This window comes from Hesperophylax consimilis, chromosome 30 (genome assembly GCF_061612785.1).
Source record: "Hesperophylax consimilis isolate HC1 chromosome 30, BYU_Hcon_1.0, whole genome shotgun sequence".
NCBI classification, from domain to species: Eukaryota; Metazoa; Arthropoda; class Insecta; order Trichoptera; family Limnephilidae; genus Hesperophylax; species Hesperophylax consimilis.
This window is the reverse complement of record NC_142865.1, coordinates 18022660-18038069: the sequence shown is the minus strand read 5'-3', so window position 1 is coordinate 18038069 and position 15410 is coordinate 18022660. Positions and strand designations below refer to the sequence as shown.

The following is a 15410-nucleotide window of genomic DNA, read 5'->3' as shown; positions in this document are numbered from 1 at the left end:
TCCAGTTTCTTCACCACCTAGGATTCTTGCTGCAGAGTCTCCATCTTCTATCTTCGTCGAACGTCACAGCGGTGCTGCCAAGGTCTGTTATCTATGTGAGGATATTGTGTCAGCGCTTTAATAGCAGCAGACACATGTCAGCGCTTTATTAGCAGCAGACACATACCTGAACGGATGACGAACCTCGTGCTGGCACTGTTGGTGGACGCGGTAATCTCTCTCGATGCAGCAGCAGGTCTCCATCTTCTATCTTCGTCGAACGTCACAGCGGTGCTGCCAAGGTCTGTTATCTATGTGAGGATATTGTGTCAGCGCTTTAATAGCAGCAGACACATGTCAGCGCTTTATTAGCAGCAGACACATACCTGAACGGATGACGAACCTCGTGCTGGCACTGTTGGTGGACGCGGTAATCTCTCTCGATGCAGCAGCAGGTCCAGTTTCTTCACCACCTAGGATTCTTGCTGCAGAGTCTCCATCTTCTATCTTCGTCGAACGTCACAGCGGTGCTGCCAAGGTCTGTTATCTATGTGAGGATATTGTGTCAGCGCTTTAATAGCAGCAGACACATGTCAGCGCTTTATTAGCAGCAGACACATACCTGAACGGATGACGAACCTCGTGCTGGCACTGTTGGTGGACGCGGTAGTGTCTCTCGCTGCGGCAGCTGGTCCAGCCTCTTCACCATCTAGGATTCTTGCTGCAGAGTCTCCATCTTCTGTCTTCATGTCACCTGTTCCTGTTCTTCATTTTACTTTACTTAACTTCACTTTACTTTGGTAATATATATATATATATATATATTTTTTGTAATACCTGCATCAACTGTAAAGCGCCCCTGAGGTGATAACTCACAAAAGCGGCGCTATAAAAATTGTCCAATATTATTTTTTATTATTATTTGAAATACACAGAAAACATTGCAAACTGAACAAATGTGATGAAAGTACTTACAGGGTTAAATTGACTAGTTATTTACTAATGAAATCTGTAATTATTTTACATGTGTTTACTTATGAAATCTGAGATCTCTACATTACACTAACTTTTACTACAATTAATACAACTAGGTAAATTCTTCAAGAATATACTCAGAAAGAAGTACTTGGAAACGTCAACAAGAAACAAAAGACAGGCGTACGAACAAGCGAGAAAAGAAACGAATAAGCTGATACGGGGAAAGAAAAGAAAATTCTTGAATGATATACTGCTAAAAATGGAACAGGACTTTGTCAATAATAATCCTAGAGAAGCATATAGGGGAGTAAACTTCTTCAAGAAGGGTTTCAAACCGAATACAACACTATGCAAAGACGCTGATGGATCAATTATATCAGATAAGGAACGAATAAAAACAGTGTGGAAAAACTACTTCTATAAACTTCTCAACCCTAATAGCGACCTGAGAAGTCACCCTACCAACATCCCCAATGAATCAAGTAATGAAGAATCAGCGAATCCACCAACAATGCAAGAAATAAATGCTGCACTAAAGAAACTTAAAAACAACAAATCACCTGGGAAAGACAACCTCCCGGCAGAGTTGTTCAAATATGGAAATGAGCATCTGAGAAATCTGCTACTCAATTTAATAACTAAAATATGGACACTGGAAAAAATCCCAGAGGAATGGCAAATAAGCATAATATGCCCAATTCACAAGAAAGGTGACAAATTAAAATGCGAAAATCATAGAGGAATATCACTTCTATGCACAGCATATAAAATCTACACCATGATACTGAAACAAAGAATTGATAAATATGCAGAAAACCTACTGGGAGAGTATCAGGCAGGCTTCCGCACCGGTAGATCCACAACAGACCAACTGTTCACCGTCAGACAGATCTTGGCAAAGTGCTGGGAATTTGACATAGACATACACCAACTATTCATAGATTTCAAGCAAGCATATGATAGCATAGATCGGGAGTGTCTATATGACATACTACTACAATTCCAGATTCCACCTAAATTGGTTAGGCTCATAAAAGCCACAATGTCAGACTCAAGATGTCAGGTCAAAATAGACGGACAATTGTCGGAAGAATTTACAGTATCACAGGGACTTAAACAGGGGGACAGTCTGGCTCCCACTCTCTTCAACATTGTGCTCGAACATGTAATACGAAAAACACTAATAGACACTGGCTCCAATATTTGTTTCAAGAGCAGTCAAGTTGTCGGATATGCGGATGACATCAACATTGTCGGAAGATCAGTTTCAGCCATTAAGGAGGTCTTCGACCCTTTAGAAACAGCGGCGCGGGAAGTAGGACTGCGAGTTAATGGTGACAAAACAAAAATGATGGTACAGAGCAGGAACCCCTCACACAGAAGAAGAAGTAGTGCACTATTTAAAGACAACTACTCATATGAAGTGGTCGATCAATTCACCTACCTGGGCTCCAGCCTGACAGAGAACAATGAGGATCCAGCAGAAATCAGAAGGAGAATCACAGCAGCCAACAAAACATACTTCTCTTTGCTGCCAGTGTTTAAGTCACGTAGTGTCCACAGAAAAACCAAAATAACCATATATAAGACCATTGTAAGAACTGTATTGGCATATGGATGTGAGGCGCTGACACTGACGGTAAAGATGGCTGAAATGCTGGATACTTTTGAAAGAAAGGTGCTGAGAAGAATATGTGGACCCGTGAAAGAGGGCGAACAGTGGCGTATCCGGCACAATATAGAATTGTACGATATATATAAGGCCCCTAGCATCTCTGCACACATGAGACTCCTCAGGCTGAGATGGGCTGGGCATGTACAGAGAATGCCGGATACACGCGTCCCAAAAAGAATTCTGACTGGTCACCCAGGTGGAAAGAGAAAAGTGGGAAGACCCAGACTGAGGTGGGAAGATGAGGTAAGAGGGGATGCAGCACAGTTTCTCCAGGTGACAAACTGGAAGTCAGCCGCTGAGGACAGGAGAAGTTGGAGGCGACTGTTGCAGGAGGCCAAAGCTCGATATGGGCTGTAGCGCCATCGAAGAAGAAGAAGAAGAAGAAGTAAATTCTTCAAAGCCATCAAGAATGTCCTCAGTAAAAAAGACTTAACAAAGATTTACATGGATCTTTGCCAACTGCTCTTACAATGCGGTATTATCGCATGGGGAAGTGCAAATGACAATATCTTGAAATCACGCACTAAAACCCAAAAATCCATAATGAAAATCATTCTGAAAGTCCCTACAAGAACTAGCACTGACAATCAATAATTCAATAATCTACAACTCCATTCTAATACAATACTCATTTACATTAATAAATACAAAACACAAGAAATAATATTTAGATCTCACTAGATCTCAGGGTCAAAAACATATCCAACAAGCAAGTAGGTACAAATACAACATTTGGGCCAAAAAGCTTTCTATTGTACTGAACTCTATAACAAAATCACACTCTCATTCAAAACTCACACCAATATTATAACATTTTAATCGTAAATGAAAAGTTGGACACACAACATAGGGAGATCAGAAATAATAAAATATGATGACGTCAAATACAGAAACGGCTCAACAAACAAACATAAAACACCCAGTAAATTCCGTACTACTAAATTTCAATAATATGTAAATGAAATCCTCGGCACAGGAGATCTCAGCGAGAATACCATTATCCCTTTTTGTTAAATTGTTAAAAAAGGAAGATAACAAAGCAATCATTATTATTATTATTATATTAATCTTATATTCCTGCTATTCAGAGCTTTGTTTTCTGTAAACAAAAAAAAACTGTTTTTCTTATTATTGTGATGTATTTTTAGGGTACTATGCCGCGTTGCGCTTCCTCCTTTAGCTAACGTTTCGGACAGCATTGCAGTGTCCATTAATGACACTGTAATGATGTCCGATAGGTTTGGCTAAAGGAGGTAGCGCAACACGGCATAAAACCCCAAAAATATCACTATAATAATTTTGGCCGTGAAAATATCAAATCATATATTTTTCTTCATCCAAAACTCGGACCAAGCTGTTATCCAATCTGTCAGCTTGTTAGATGATTGTCTCACTTGTTGAGCATTAGCTAGCTACATACATCTGAGTTTGAAGGAAAGGTCAATTATTTTGTTCGATATGGCCAGGAAAATACGAAAAAGGTAATGCATACATGATTTCACATACACGGGTTTAAATCTACATCTAAATACATGTCTTAACATTGTCCCTTTAAGGGTATGCAGTTTGCTTGTTCTAATATTGGCTCTTGTAAGGCATTTTCATTGCAATGTGTACTAAACAACGGTAGGCAGTGGTAAACCAGTATTTCAAGGCGTCCATCGCAGATAGTAGAAATATCAGATATGTATTCATTTATTGGATACTAAAAAATACAATTATAGAATAATGAATCTTTGACTGTGTAACTGGGAAGGTTTCCTGTTTCAGGACAACCAAATTGATAGGTTTTGTTCATAAAATGATAAATATATGTAAACCTTCCGGAAGAAATTCTCTAAACGATAGTGAAACCCCTATAAAACTTTGTTGTATGGTTTAGAACAGGGGTCTCCAAACTACGGCCCGCGGGCCGTATCCGGCCCGCCAGTGTCTTCCATCCGGCCCGCGACATCTTAAGCTCGGTCCAGACATGTTCTTTTGTCCGTACCGTACCTCCGTTTCGTACCAGCGTCGCGATCAAGAACGCTAGTTTGGACGCCCGTTCGGTACGGTACGGTGGTACGGCATCTCGATACGGATAGAGGTACGCTCCGATCCATCGCGAGTCGGTTTTTCGGCCCGTTCAAAGGCGATACGGTACGGGTCTGCGCCAGTCTGGACGTGTTCGCGGCGTCTTACATCTTTCTCTGTTTTTGAACAATTCTAACTCCCACCAACGTCGCCTTTTTTGTTTTTTTTTCGTTATATTATTGTGAATAACAATGAAGGACGCGCAAGCAATCGTCAAATTCTCAAACACTTCCGCAGTCGACGACATGGTGGGAGGAAATGGACACGCGATGATCGCAGCGACGTTACGGAGATACGGGCTCTTGATCGCGACGCGGATACGAAACGGAGGTACGGTACGGACAAAAGATGATGCGTCCAGAGTTTTTGGATCGCGACGCTGGTACGAAACGGAGGTACGGTACGGACAAAAGAACATGTCTGGACCCAGCTTTATGACCAATGTCATCAAGGACCCGCGACAGCTAATGGCTAAGACCTTGCTCAGAAGGGGCGAAAACTCCGCGAATTTTTTCGTGCGAATAAATAAATATGCTCGTTGGCGAGGTACTTGGCACCAATACATTGCGTCCACAAGTATCGCGCGAATATATCAAGAGGATTTTTTTGAAAAATCTTTATTTGATTCGCAATGATATCAAGCTCTGAGAAACGAGTATCAAAAATTATCTTCAAAGCTACATTATCTAAAGCTATATTTTCATCCCTGAAAATTCTATTGTCTACCCCCCCCCCCTCCCCCTCCCTAAGACAGAAAATATGGGTGTCTAGAAATTAAAACGGTTTTGGCCCTCCGAACTCACTGGAGTAGTCAATGTGGCCCTCCGGCTGAAAAGTTTGGAGACCCCTGGTTTAGAAGAACTAAGTGCACAGAAAGACGCGGATAGTGTTTTACATATACTATTTAGAGTTACTAACGTAGTGTCACGATTACGAATTTACTAAAAGTTTTTCAGGAAATGGCCTGTAATACCGTGTATAGTTCATCATTTTTATAAACAATTTTCGTCTTTATACCTTAGAAGTAGGCATATTCTTATTTTCTTATAACAGGCTTGTACCCACAAACTATCATGTTTCCATTTGCTTTTTGCTCGCTTTTATGTGTCAAATGGTGAAGGTTATATTATTGCTTTTACTATTCTATACTTATAATCTTCACAATATTTTTTATATAAACTATTTAAAATATGTATGTAAAATGGCAGACCGAACGCCCTTGATTTAACAGGCCACGATAACCAGTCAAACGCTCTATATTTTGTTAACAATACATATTCTTATTTTTGTACAACAGGTTTATACCTAAAAATAATTATTGTATCCATTTACTATTTACTTGCTGTTATAATACGTCAAATGGATATGGTTATATGTATTATTACTGTTACTATTGTGAACTTACAATCTTCAGAATATTATATTTTTATTAACTATGTTTGTAAAAGCCCAATGGGCGTAAAAAAAATAAATAAATTATTATCTGGGATGTTCTTGAACGTTCCAGACTATTCCCGAAAATTCCAGAATGTTCTGAAGTGTTGTGGAATGCTCTCGAATGTCCTGGACTGTCCTAGAAATTTCTAGAAGGCGAAAAATCCAGCCCTTATATCTTCAAAAGCACGCTCTTCAGTTAAAAACGGGAACCTTCTTCATGGATGGGGGATAGAGGTTTACCACACCATAAAACACCATTGATCGTACCTGGACATGTTTCTGAGTTTTAACGGCCCGCACACTGTATACTTACTTTTATTGCATTACATATTGATTATTTTCCTTAAAACCGCTCCACACAGCTCCCCAAAAATGACATAGGCCCTGAGGGAAATTATTTTACTCAGGGCTTCCTTTGTGGAGGTAATGCAAAAAAAATTAAATACAAGTGCTTTTTTGAAGCCGTAGTTTGTGAAAAAAACCCGGAGACAACAGTATGCAATGCGAAAGAAACCCGCAAATAGCAAAAAACATCATAAGAAGTTATTTCTGTCAATTCGGGAATCCTTATCCAATTTTATTAAATTTCTACATTCTATTGTAAGACTGTACATCAAGATCATAATAAACTGATTTTGTATATACTATATATATACAGTATAGAAAGCATCGACGGAACTAAAACGTGCTATCGGATTTAAACGGGAATACAATGTGGTCACAGAAAACAGATTGCAAATATTGTCCCCGTAATAAACGTTCAAAGATGATTTGAAAGGGAGATATGTAAATACGGGTGACCGGATAAATCATCAAAATGATAATTCATCACATCTTTAAAAAGTTATAAAAAATCATGGAAAGTGATGAAACAAAAACTTTATTAACTGAGTTAAGTAGGTTAGGTTAGGTTTAAATTTTTTTTCATCGTTTCTAATGACTATATCACTTTTTAAAGGTGGTGTGTTGAATTGTCACTGTGTTGAGTTATCATGGAACCGTAAATAAGAATGTTAGAGGGAGCGCGCTAATATAAAAAAAACGATAATAATTAAGATTGAATGCTGTATAAATCAGATCCCTGAGGCGTATGTGTGTGGTAAAACCATATATGATCGTGTGAGAAATCTAGAGATCTGCAAAGAATACAAGGCTGATGTAAGCGTAATGAGTAAGATTAAGAAAGGGACGCTTAGATGGTTTGGAGGAGTGTAAGGAGAATGTAACAATGACGCAAATGTGTATGGTAGCAAAAACATTATATATTTATATACAGGATGTATCGGCACGTACCCGACAAACTTTAACCAGCTATTCCTTAGCACATTTGGAGTAAAAAATGTTATGGGCACTTTGCTGTCCGGGAACATTTTTTTTAATAAAAAAAATTTCATTCATATTTTCACTACATGTCACCACTGTTTTATCCTTTGTCAAAGTTTGAAAACCCATCCGGCAATATTTTATTCGAGTTTCGTTGAATAATTTACGTACGTACCTACATTGGCGCGCTTTTACAATCACAACGAAATGGTATGGCACCATTCGTCTCATTCTTAACTATTATTATTTAGTGTGTATGAAAGAGCGAAGATGCTTTTTGACACACTTGCTAATAACAGCTGTTGAACACGAGAAACAATGCCAATGACAGTGACAGAGTGTGGATTTTTTTTATAATTTTTTGTTTTTAATTGAAAAAAAATGTTACCGGACAGCAAAGTGCCCATAACATTTTTCACTCCAAATGTGCTAAGGAAAAGCTGGTTAAAGTTTGTCGGGTACTTGCCGATACACCCTGTATAATGATATTCCCACGTGGATATTATATATAGAGAAGAAAAAAGCCGAGCAATGCCGTGTAAACAGCAGCCAGATCTCAATAAATTAGCATTAATCATTTTTCTCCGTGTAAGTTATCAACATATTTTAAGTACACATTTTTTCTCCGTGCAAGATATCAACATATTTTAAGTTAACATTTTTCTCCGTGCAAGATATCAACATATTTTAACATTTTTTCAGTGTGTTCTTATTTCACGGCACTGTGGTGCCTGAGCTTGTCATGTCACACCGAGTATGTAAATGGAATACTTGCTTGAAAGATTGATTTCATTAAAAATTACCTCTGTAATGCAATGAATGCGGAATGGGAAATAATACAATTGATTGCTTATCTTAGTTAGTTCAGCATCCTCATTGGCATATGATAACTTCACAAGGAGCTAAGAATTAATTCTATTCATGGAGGATAATTTATTGTATTAAATCAGTGGTTCGCGGTCACTTCCGTAACTAACTAGCTAACTAACCATCACACCGTTCCTCGGCAGGGGTAGGCAAAGAGAGTAGACCGTCAAGCAATACCTATTCCGTTCAACTACTTATGATAAAGTCAAAATGCTACTGTATTGCCTACCAATGGACAATATAAGTAGGAATATAACACGTTAATCGAGTTAATTATGCTTATAATTCACCATTGTCCAGAATATGTAGAATGGTTAACTCACGTCAAGACCTTGATTTTTTTGGTATAAGTCAGAATGTTTTTTGTCGCTCACTATGCAATTGAGGATATTTTGTATCACTTTATTTTTAGCAAGGTTTGACTTGACTAGACACTTCTATTTCATTTCTATTTTCTTATGTTTTCCCTGTCTGTCTCTGCTTTTATATACCATCCTTTACTTTTGCATTGTACATTATCCCAAATCTCGTGTCGCTTTGTAACATATTGGACGTAAGTCCGTTAATTAATAAATAAATAAATTTTTGGCAGATTTTTCCGTTCCCACAAACAGTTCTCCAACTCGTCGTGGAAGGAGATTTTAAAGAATAAGTTCTTTATATTAAATCAGGGATTTATTCAATACTTCGCGTATTACAAGAGTGACTTCGATGGTCGACCTAAACACCTTGCAAACACCTTGTTTGTCTGGAAGCAGCCTGACTGGCCCTGGCGACTACTGGCTACTAGCTGCCATCTTGCGGACTTCCAAGCAAGCTCTTTGCACTGCCCTCTATGAGTGCATCTGTGAAGTTCTTAGCTAACTCACTTACCAACATAACAAAACACGTCTTACGAATTAATTGTTGGCAGATGAATCATCTAAATCCGGTAAAGATTGATGAATAATTTAATTCATTCACTTCATTCATTTAAGATATATAAATCCAGCCAACCTATTGGGCGCATTTTGCACTCTTGTTCTAAAATTAATCATAAAAACACCCTATTATTATAGAACTTCCTTCTTCTCTGGCGCTAGAAAAATTTGATTGTAATGTTAGTTGTAAGTTTCTACATATGTAAATATATATGTCATTAAGAGAGTAGTCATAGACCTTAATCGTAAGTCACTAGATATAAGTCTCAGATGTAAGTCAGTAGTTCTAGTATTATTTTTGTACGGCGCCCTTGAGGTGATTTTTCACGAAAACGACGCTATATAAATTAGCCAAATATTATCATTATTAGGAATATGTATTATCTCATACATATTCTCAAATCTAAATTATTATATTCTATATTTGTAAGTATCTAAGGGCGGGTTATTCACAGAATTTAAAAAATTCATCAATTCTCAACGTTAATTTTAAAGTTCTGTGAAAGTTCCATTAAAGTTCTGTTATTATATTATCATGGGCCAGTTGCTTCAGAACTGTTATAATAACAGAACTTGAATAGAACCCTCACAGAACTTGGGAATTATCTTTGAAATTTGATGATTTGTTCAAATTCTGTGAAACAATTCATCCTTTTTTTAAGGCAAACCTTAATGCCAAATCACTCTTTTGATTAATCTTTATAACGAATTGGTGTACATTATGAATACCAAAAATATTCTTTAGATACATTGAAGGTTTTCCTATCGCTTCGCCTGAGTAGAATACAAATAAAAAATATAAATGTACACTACTAAAAACGTCTATGAACGCGTAAAGGAAACAACTTTAAAAAAATACAGTATTATAGCTAAGATTATCTGTGACAGTTTCACTTCATTAACTTTTTTGCGTTCTTATAAAATTATTTATAAAATAAATAAAAACCAGTTTTGTGCTTGAAATCGAACGTTTCTAGACTCCGTTTGTCAAGCGATTTTAATGCCTATTACCTACAATAAAAGGTATACCAAGAATATACACATTTTTGGCTTGTAGCTTCCTCTTAACTTATTAGTTAAGTCATAAGTTACAGGTTAAATAAATTAAGTTTTAAAGCGCCCTTGGGGTGATATTCCGATAAAAACTGCGCTATAGAACTAATCCGATCACTTTTTATACGTCTGCAGGAGTAAAGTTAGGTCTGTTGTAAAATCTGTCACGATAACCACGCTCCAGTTGACGAGTAAATCAATATGCAAAACGTGGTCTCAGTTCTATGCCTATCAAAACACCCAATTGTCTTCCATACATAATAATATCACATGTATTATACCTAATACCTACTGAGAATTGACTGAGGTGCGGTCATCGATGACGATGACTGTATACTATTATATAATACAGATTACAGATCACAATCTTGGCCAAGGCGGAAATTCCAGGAAGGTATAACGTAACGGCCCTTCACTCCACGAACAGAATTCACAAACAATAATTTGGAAATTTCCCGCCCTCATTAAAAAAAATCATACCTCTGATTTTAATAGAGAGACATATCCACTGATTATAGTGCTGTATAGCTAATGAATCCATCTATTTTTTACCGTCTATCCCATAATTTCAGGATTTATAATTTTTTTACATCGTAAACTTTATAAACGCTCGAATTCTACGTGTTAGTTCCTTTGAAATTGTACTTATTCGGGTCAACATTGAATATTTTCTATTTATGTATGTACCTACCTACCCTGATGTATGGAGGTGAGGCATGGAACTGGCAAATAAAGGAACTGGCAAATAAAATCCGCAAAGAGTGCAAGGTCGATGTAAGATTGAGAAAGGGACGCTTAGATGGTTTGGGCATGTGGAGCGAATGAGCGAAGGAGTGTAAGGAGGATATATGATGCAAATGCGAATGGTAGCAGAATTAATCGATCAAGTGAATCAGATACTCGAGTCGATTCATAATAATAGAAGAGTATGTATGAGACAATGTTTGAATGTGAATGAGGTAAAGAGTGTGTGGTGTGACCGGGTTGTTTGGCGGTCCGTCCTCTCTGCCTACCCCTGCACTGAAAGAAATGTTTAGGTACGATTTACCAAATTTTCAGTAATTATCTACTAAACAGTTTAGTTGCTGTGGTGACTGCCGAACTTTTAGCTACTGTTTGCTAAACAGCAGTTTATTTATGACAGCTTAACGATTCAGATATTCTAGCTAAACTAATCGGTTGAGACAGCTTTCTGTGTTTAGTTGTGTTACCTAAACTGTATTTATGACAGCTTAACGATTAAGATATTCTAGCTAAACTAATCGGTTGAGACAGCTTTGTGTTTAGTTGTGTTACCTAAACTGTATTTATGACAGCTTGACAATTCAGATATTCTAGCTAAACTAATCGGTTGAGACAGCTTTGTGTTTAGTTGTGTTACCTAAACTGTATTTATGACAGCTTAACGATTCAGGTATTCTAGCTAAACTAATCGGCTGAGACAGCTTTGTGTTTAGTTGTGTTACCTAAACTAAAAATTATATACCTAAACCATTTTGTAGTGTTCGGTTAGAAAAACTGAACTGTTTAGATGTAGTAACCTTATTATTTAGTTAATATTACAAAATGGTTAGGTTGATTAACTAAACTTCGGTTGGAATAGCCCTACCGATATAGGTGTTTTAGCTCTCTACTGCTAGCTAGCTTTAGGTACTGTAGCTTAGCTTTTTGGTTAGATTATCTAAATTAAATAGGAAGTGCAGCTTTGCAGTTTAGCTGAAAACAATACAGGGTGTAAATGTTACCACCATCAACTCGAAGGATTATACCCATAATTCAGAATCATGGGTTAAATACTTTGAGTTGCAGGTAGTTTATTACAACCCTTTTGAGAGATGAAACCTAAATAAATAAATATTATGTTTTGTAAGACTAGAAAGTACTTATTAAAAACCTCATTCATTTAAAAGTTATTTTGTTAAGAATCGTCTCTCAAAATATTGTTTCCAGCTACCAGCAAAGCCTCAAAAAAGAAAACACGTTTGATCATACACACATTTATATTATCATTTTTTATTATAATTTTTTTTTAAATATAGTAAAAGATGTTTGTGTCCTGATTTGGCAAATTCTTTTCGGCGCTGCCTGTATGTGTCTAGTAATTTACCTTTAGCAGCAATTTTTTGGGTAGGCCCAAAACACACATATGGGGTGAAATATACAGCTGCGCTTTCTTTATTAAAGACTTTGGTGATTTGAAAAGCAAATTCATAAAATCTCTTGCTTGTAATGGATCTATCTGGATTACCCTGCAATTCCTTACTAATAATAGTACTGCACAGTCTGGCAGAATTGTCCAACAGACCCTTTGACTCAAACTGCATTAAAAGTGCTTGCCGTTCATTGATTGATAGGAGATGATTGCGTAAGTCCTGGAAAACAAAATTAAATTGCATATTGATTACATAACTAATAACCACTTCTATAATCATCATAATATCAGTCACAGGATGGCTTTTCTACGCTGCCACTACTAAAATACATATATCGGAATGTATAAAACAATTAACCTAAGTTACTTAGGTATCTGAAACTTACTAAAATTATTTAACTTACATTCGAAATTTGCTCTTCAAAAGCTTCTTGCGTTATTCTTTGTGATTTGTTTTTATTTTCCAACAAGGAAATGTCATTTACAAGGAAGTCATCGTGTTGATAATATATGGGCGTTGTTTGTTTGGAAGTTGAAGGTATATCTTCAATCTGAAAAAAAAAGCGGGTATGTACACAAAGGGGAAAGAAAGGGTGAAGAGGTCAAGCTTTGTTTTTATCCCTTTGGAATTGCTTGACCCCCCCGGCAGTCGATTTATTCATTAATTACAGGAATTATTATTTTAAATACTATTATTTTTGTATCAAAATCGCGTCCGGTACAACTATTTCCAAATGGTTAGCCAAAAAAGGCCTAGGTAAACAATATGTCATCATTACTGCTTTTAAAAACTTACACTTATGACAGGTGGATTAATAACATCCTTGAGCGCATTAATGTGTGCTGTAGGCAGTGCCCGGTGCCCTACAGTCGGAATCAATTCTTTAATATCATCTTGAGATATTATCAGGAGTGGCTTGAGTCTGAAATAAAGAAAAAAAACGACGAGATAATACAAAAAATTTCAAAAAAAACAAGAAAATAAAAATTTATTTTTCAAAGGAATGAAAATTATTCATTAAAAAAATGTATATTTATACAACAGCAGATACCGAACACCCTGTATCATGAATCAAGCGGAGATAAAATAGTTTTAATAATGAAATTATTTCATTTATATGAAAATTTCAAATGTAAAGATTAACAATGGGTGGTAAACCCTGTATTTAAAAAAAAATATCCCTCCCAAAAAAAAAACAACAGAATTCAATGTTCAAAATGTTATGTCCGAATTAATAATTTGCAATACACATTTATTAAAATATAATATATACGATTTCAAAGCTAGTTTGGTTGGTTCTAGTTTCTGGCTAGGGTAAAATTGTAACTTAGAAAATACTACAGTTTCAAACAACATTCGTTCAATACAAAATAATACTGGCGGAAACAAACAAAGAAATAAAGGCGCCCTTGAGTTGATTTTGCACAAAAACGGCGCTATACAAGTGATCCAATTATTATTTTTTTTTATATACCACTCTCTGTAATTTGTGTCATGACTCCTGACACAATCTTGGTTGTAGCGTCAACACGCACTCTTCAAACTAGGTACATAATAAATACAAATCTTCTAAATCTATTGCGTAGGTACTTGAGTCATGGAATAATGAAGGTGCCAGTTTCTAAATCAAATAGAATGGATATTATCATAATATATAATATCATAGTTCCATGATCTAAATTCCAAATCAATAAAAAAATGAAAAAAGAAAACTCACCTTTAAATGTTTCTATGTAAGCCTCCAGATTCCAAGAAATTAAATAATCCTCCACGGTTTTGTCTGCCATTATCACTAGGAACTAGGAACAGCGGTTAACATAAATTCAATTCAATTCAAAAATAAATTCGCAACGCGCGCAACGACAGTCAATTCACGTATGGTGCGAACTGTGGCGATCTGATAACTGCGTCGTAAATGAACACCTGCGCGATAAACAGATCTACCAAAGTTCGGGAGATTTTAACTAAAGTTTTGTTGCACTTTGCCTAAGTTTGTGCAAAGCAACTAATTGTTATGTAAAAATACCAAATTTAGATATTCCAACCTCAGTTTTGCTATATGAACAAAACATTTAACCAAACTAGATGTTTAGTTAAATTTAGCTAAATACTTTGGGAAGTAACACATAAACTTAAGTTACTAAAGTGAAATAGGTTTAGTAAATTACTTTAGCTTGATTAACCAAACCGATTATTTTGTTTAGGTAAGTATGCTTTTAGTGTGCTATTATTAAAGTTTAGTTGTATTAGCTCAAGCACATTTTACTAAACAACGACGGTATCTGCACATAAAGTATTTTAGGTAAAGTAGCTGAACTTTAGGCGATGGTTACACAACTTCAATTAGCTTAACACTTTAGCTAACTCATTTTTTTCAGTGTGCGAGAAACTGCGTGATAGTTAGTTAATTATGTATGTTTTCTATGGTTTACTTGATAATCAAAAATGCATGTAGGGTCAGATTCAATATTTTCATACATTGATTTCTTTCTTGTACAAATTATCAATTTTATTGGCCTTTCTTTGCAAAAGTGTCGAAATTACTTAAATATGAAATGGCCACAACAATTTTCTGTCAAATCGTTATAAATAACACTTCTAGGAAATACTTGTTCCGTGTTTATGTTTATACGCACCGCTATCTCTATTAAGACGGAAATTCCGCGAACGTTTGCCTTAGAACAACGGTCATGTTTTTTGTTTATTAATTATTTTTTAGATTAGTCTGAATTCTACAATCATTGTGTTCGTTATAAAACTTATAAAAAAATCGAATGATTAAGTCATTGATTTACAACATAACATAACTATTAAGTCATTGCTAATCCGTTTTACGAAACGGCGTAGAACTCTGTAACGGTGTCCTCTTTGCAAACGCAATTTGACCAGTTTTTACGTTTGGAATTTCCCAAATAAACGCTATTATGTCCCCGTATTAAGCGTTCAAAGGTG

General features: G+C 36.1%; 1 protein-coding gene and 1 long non-coding RNA gene across 5 annotated transcripts in view; one reads left to right on the top strand and one right to left on the bottom strand.

Annotated features, from left to right (window-relative positions):
- The window catches only part of LOC149409715 (uncharacterized), a 251361-nt gene that overhangs the window by 79968 nt on the left and 155983 nt on the right, over positions 1 to 15410 (top strand). The gene's annotated exons all lie outside the window — the stretch shown is intronic.
- LOC149409716 (uncharacterized) lies at positions 12612 to 14799 on the bottom strand. 2 transcript variants are annotated; one of them, XR_016305141.1, is made up of 4 exons: positions 14176 to 14799; positions 13254 to 13380; positions 12862 to 13008; positions 12612 to 12677 (listed from the first exon to the last, which is right to left on the bottom strand). It is a non-coding gene; the product is annotated as an uncharacterized LOC149409716 (long non-coding RNA). The 2 variants fall into 2 exon arrangements; XR_016305140.1 differs by having other exon boundaries at positions 12616 to 13008.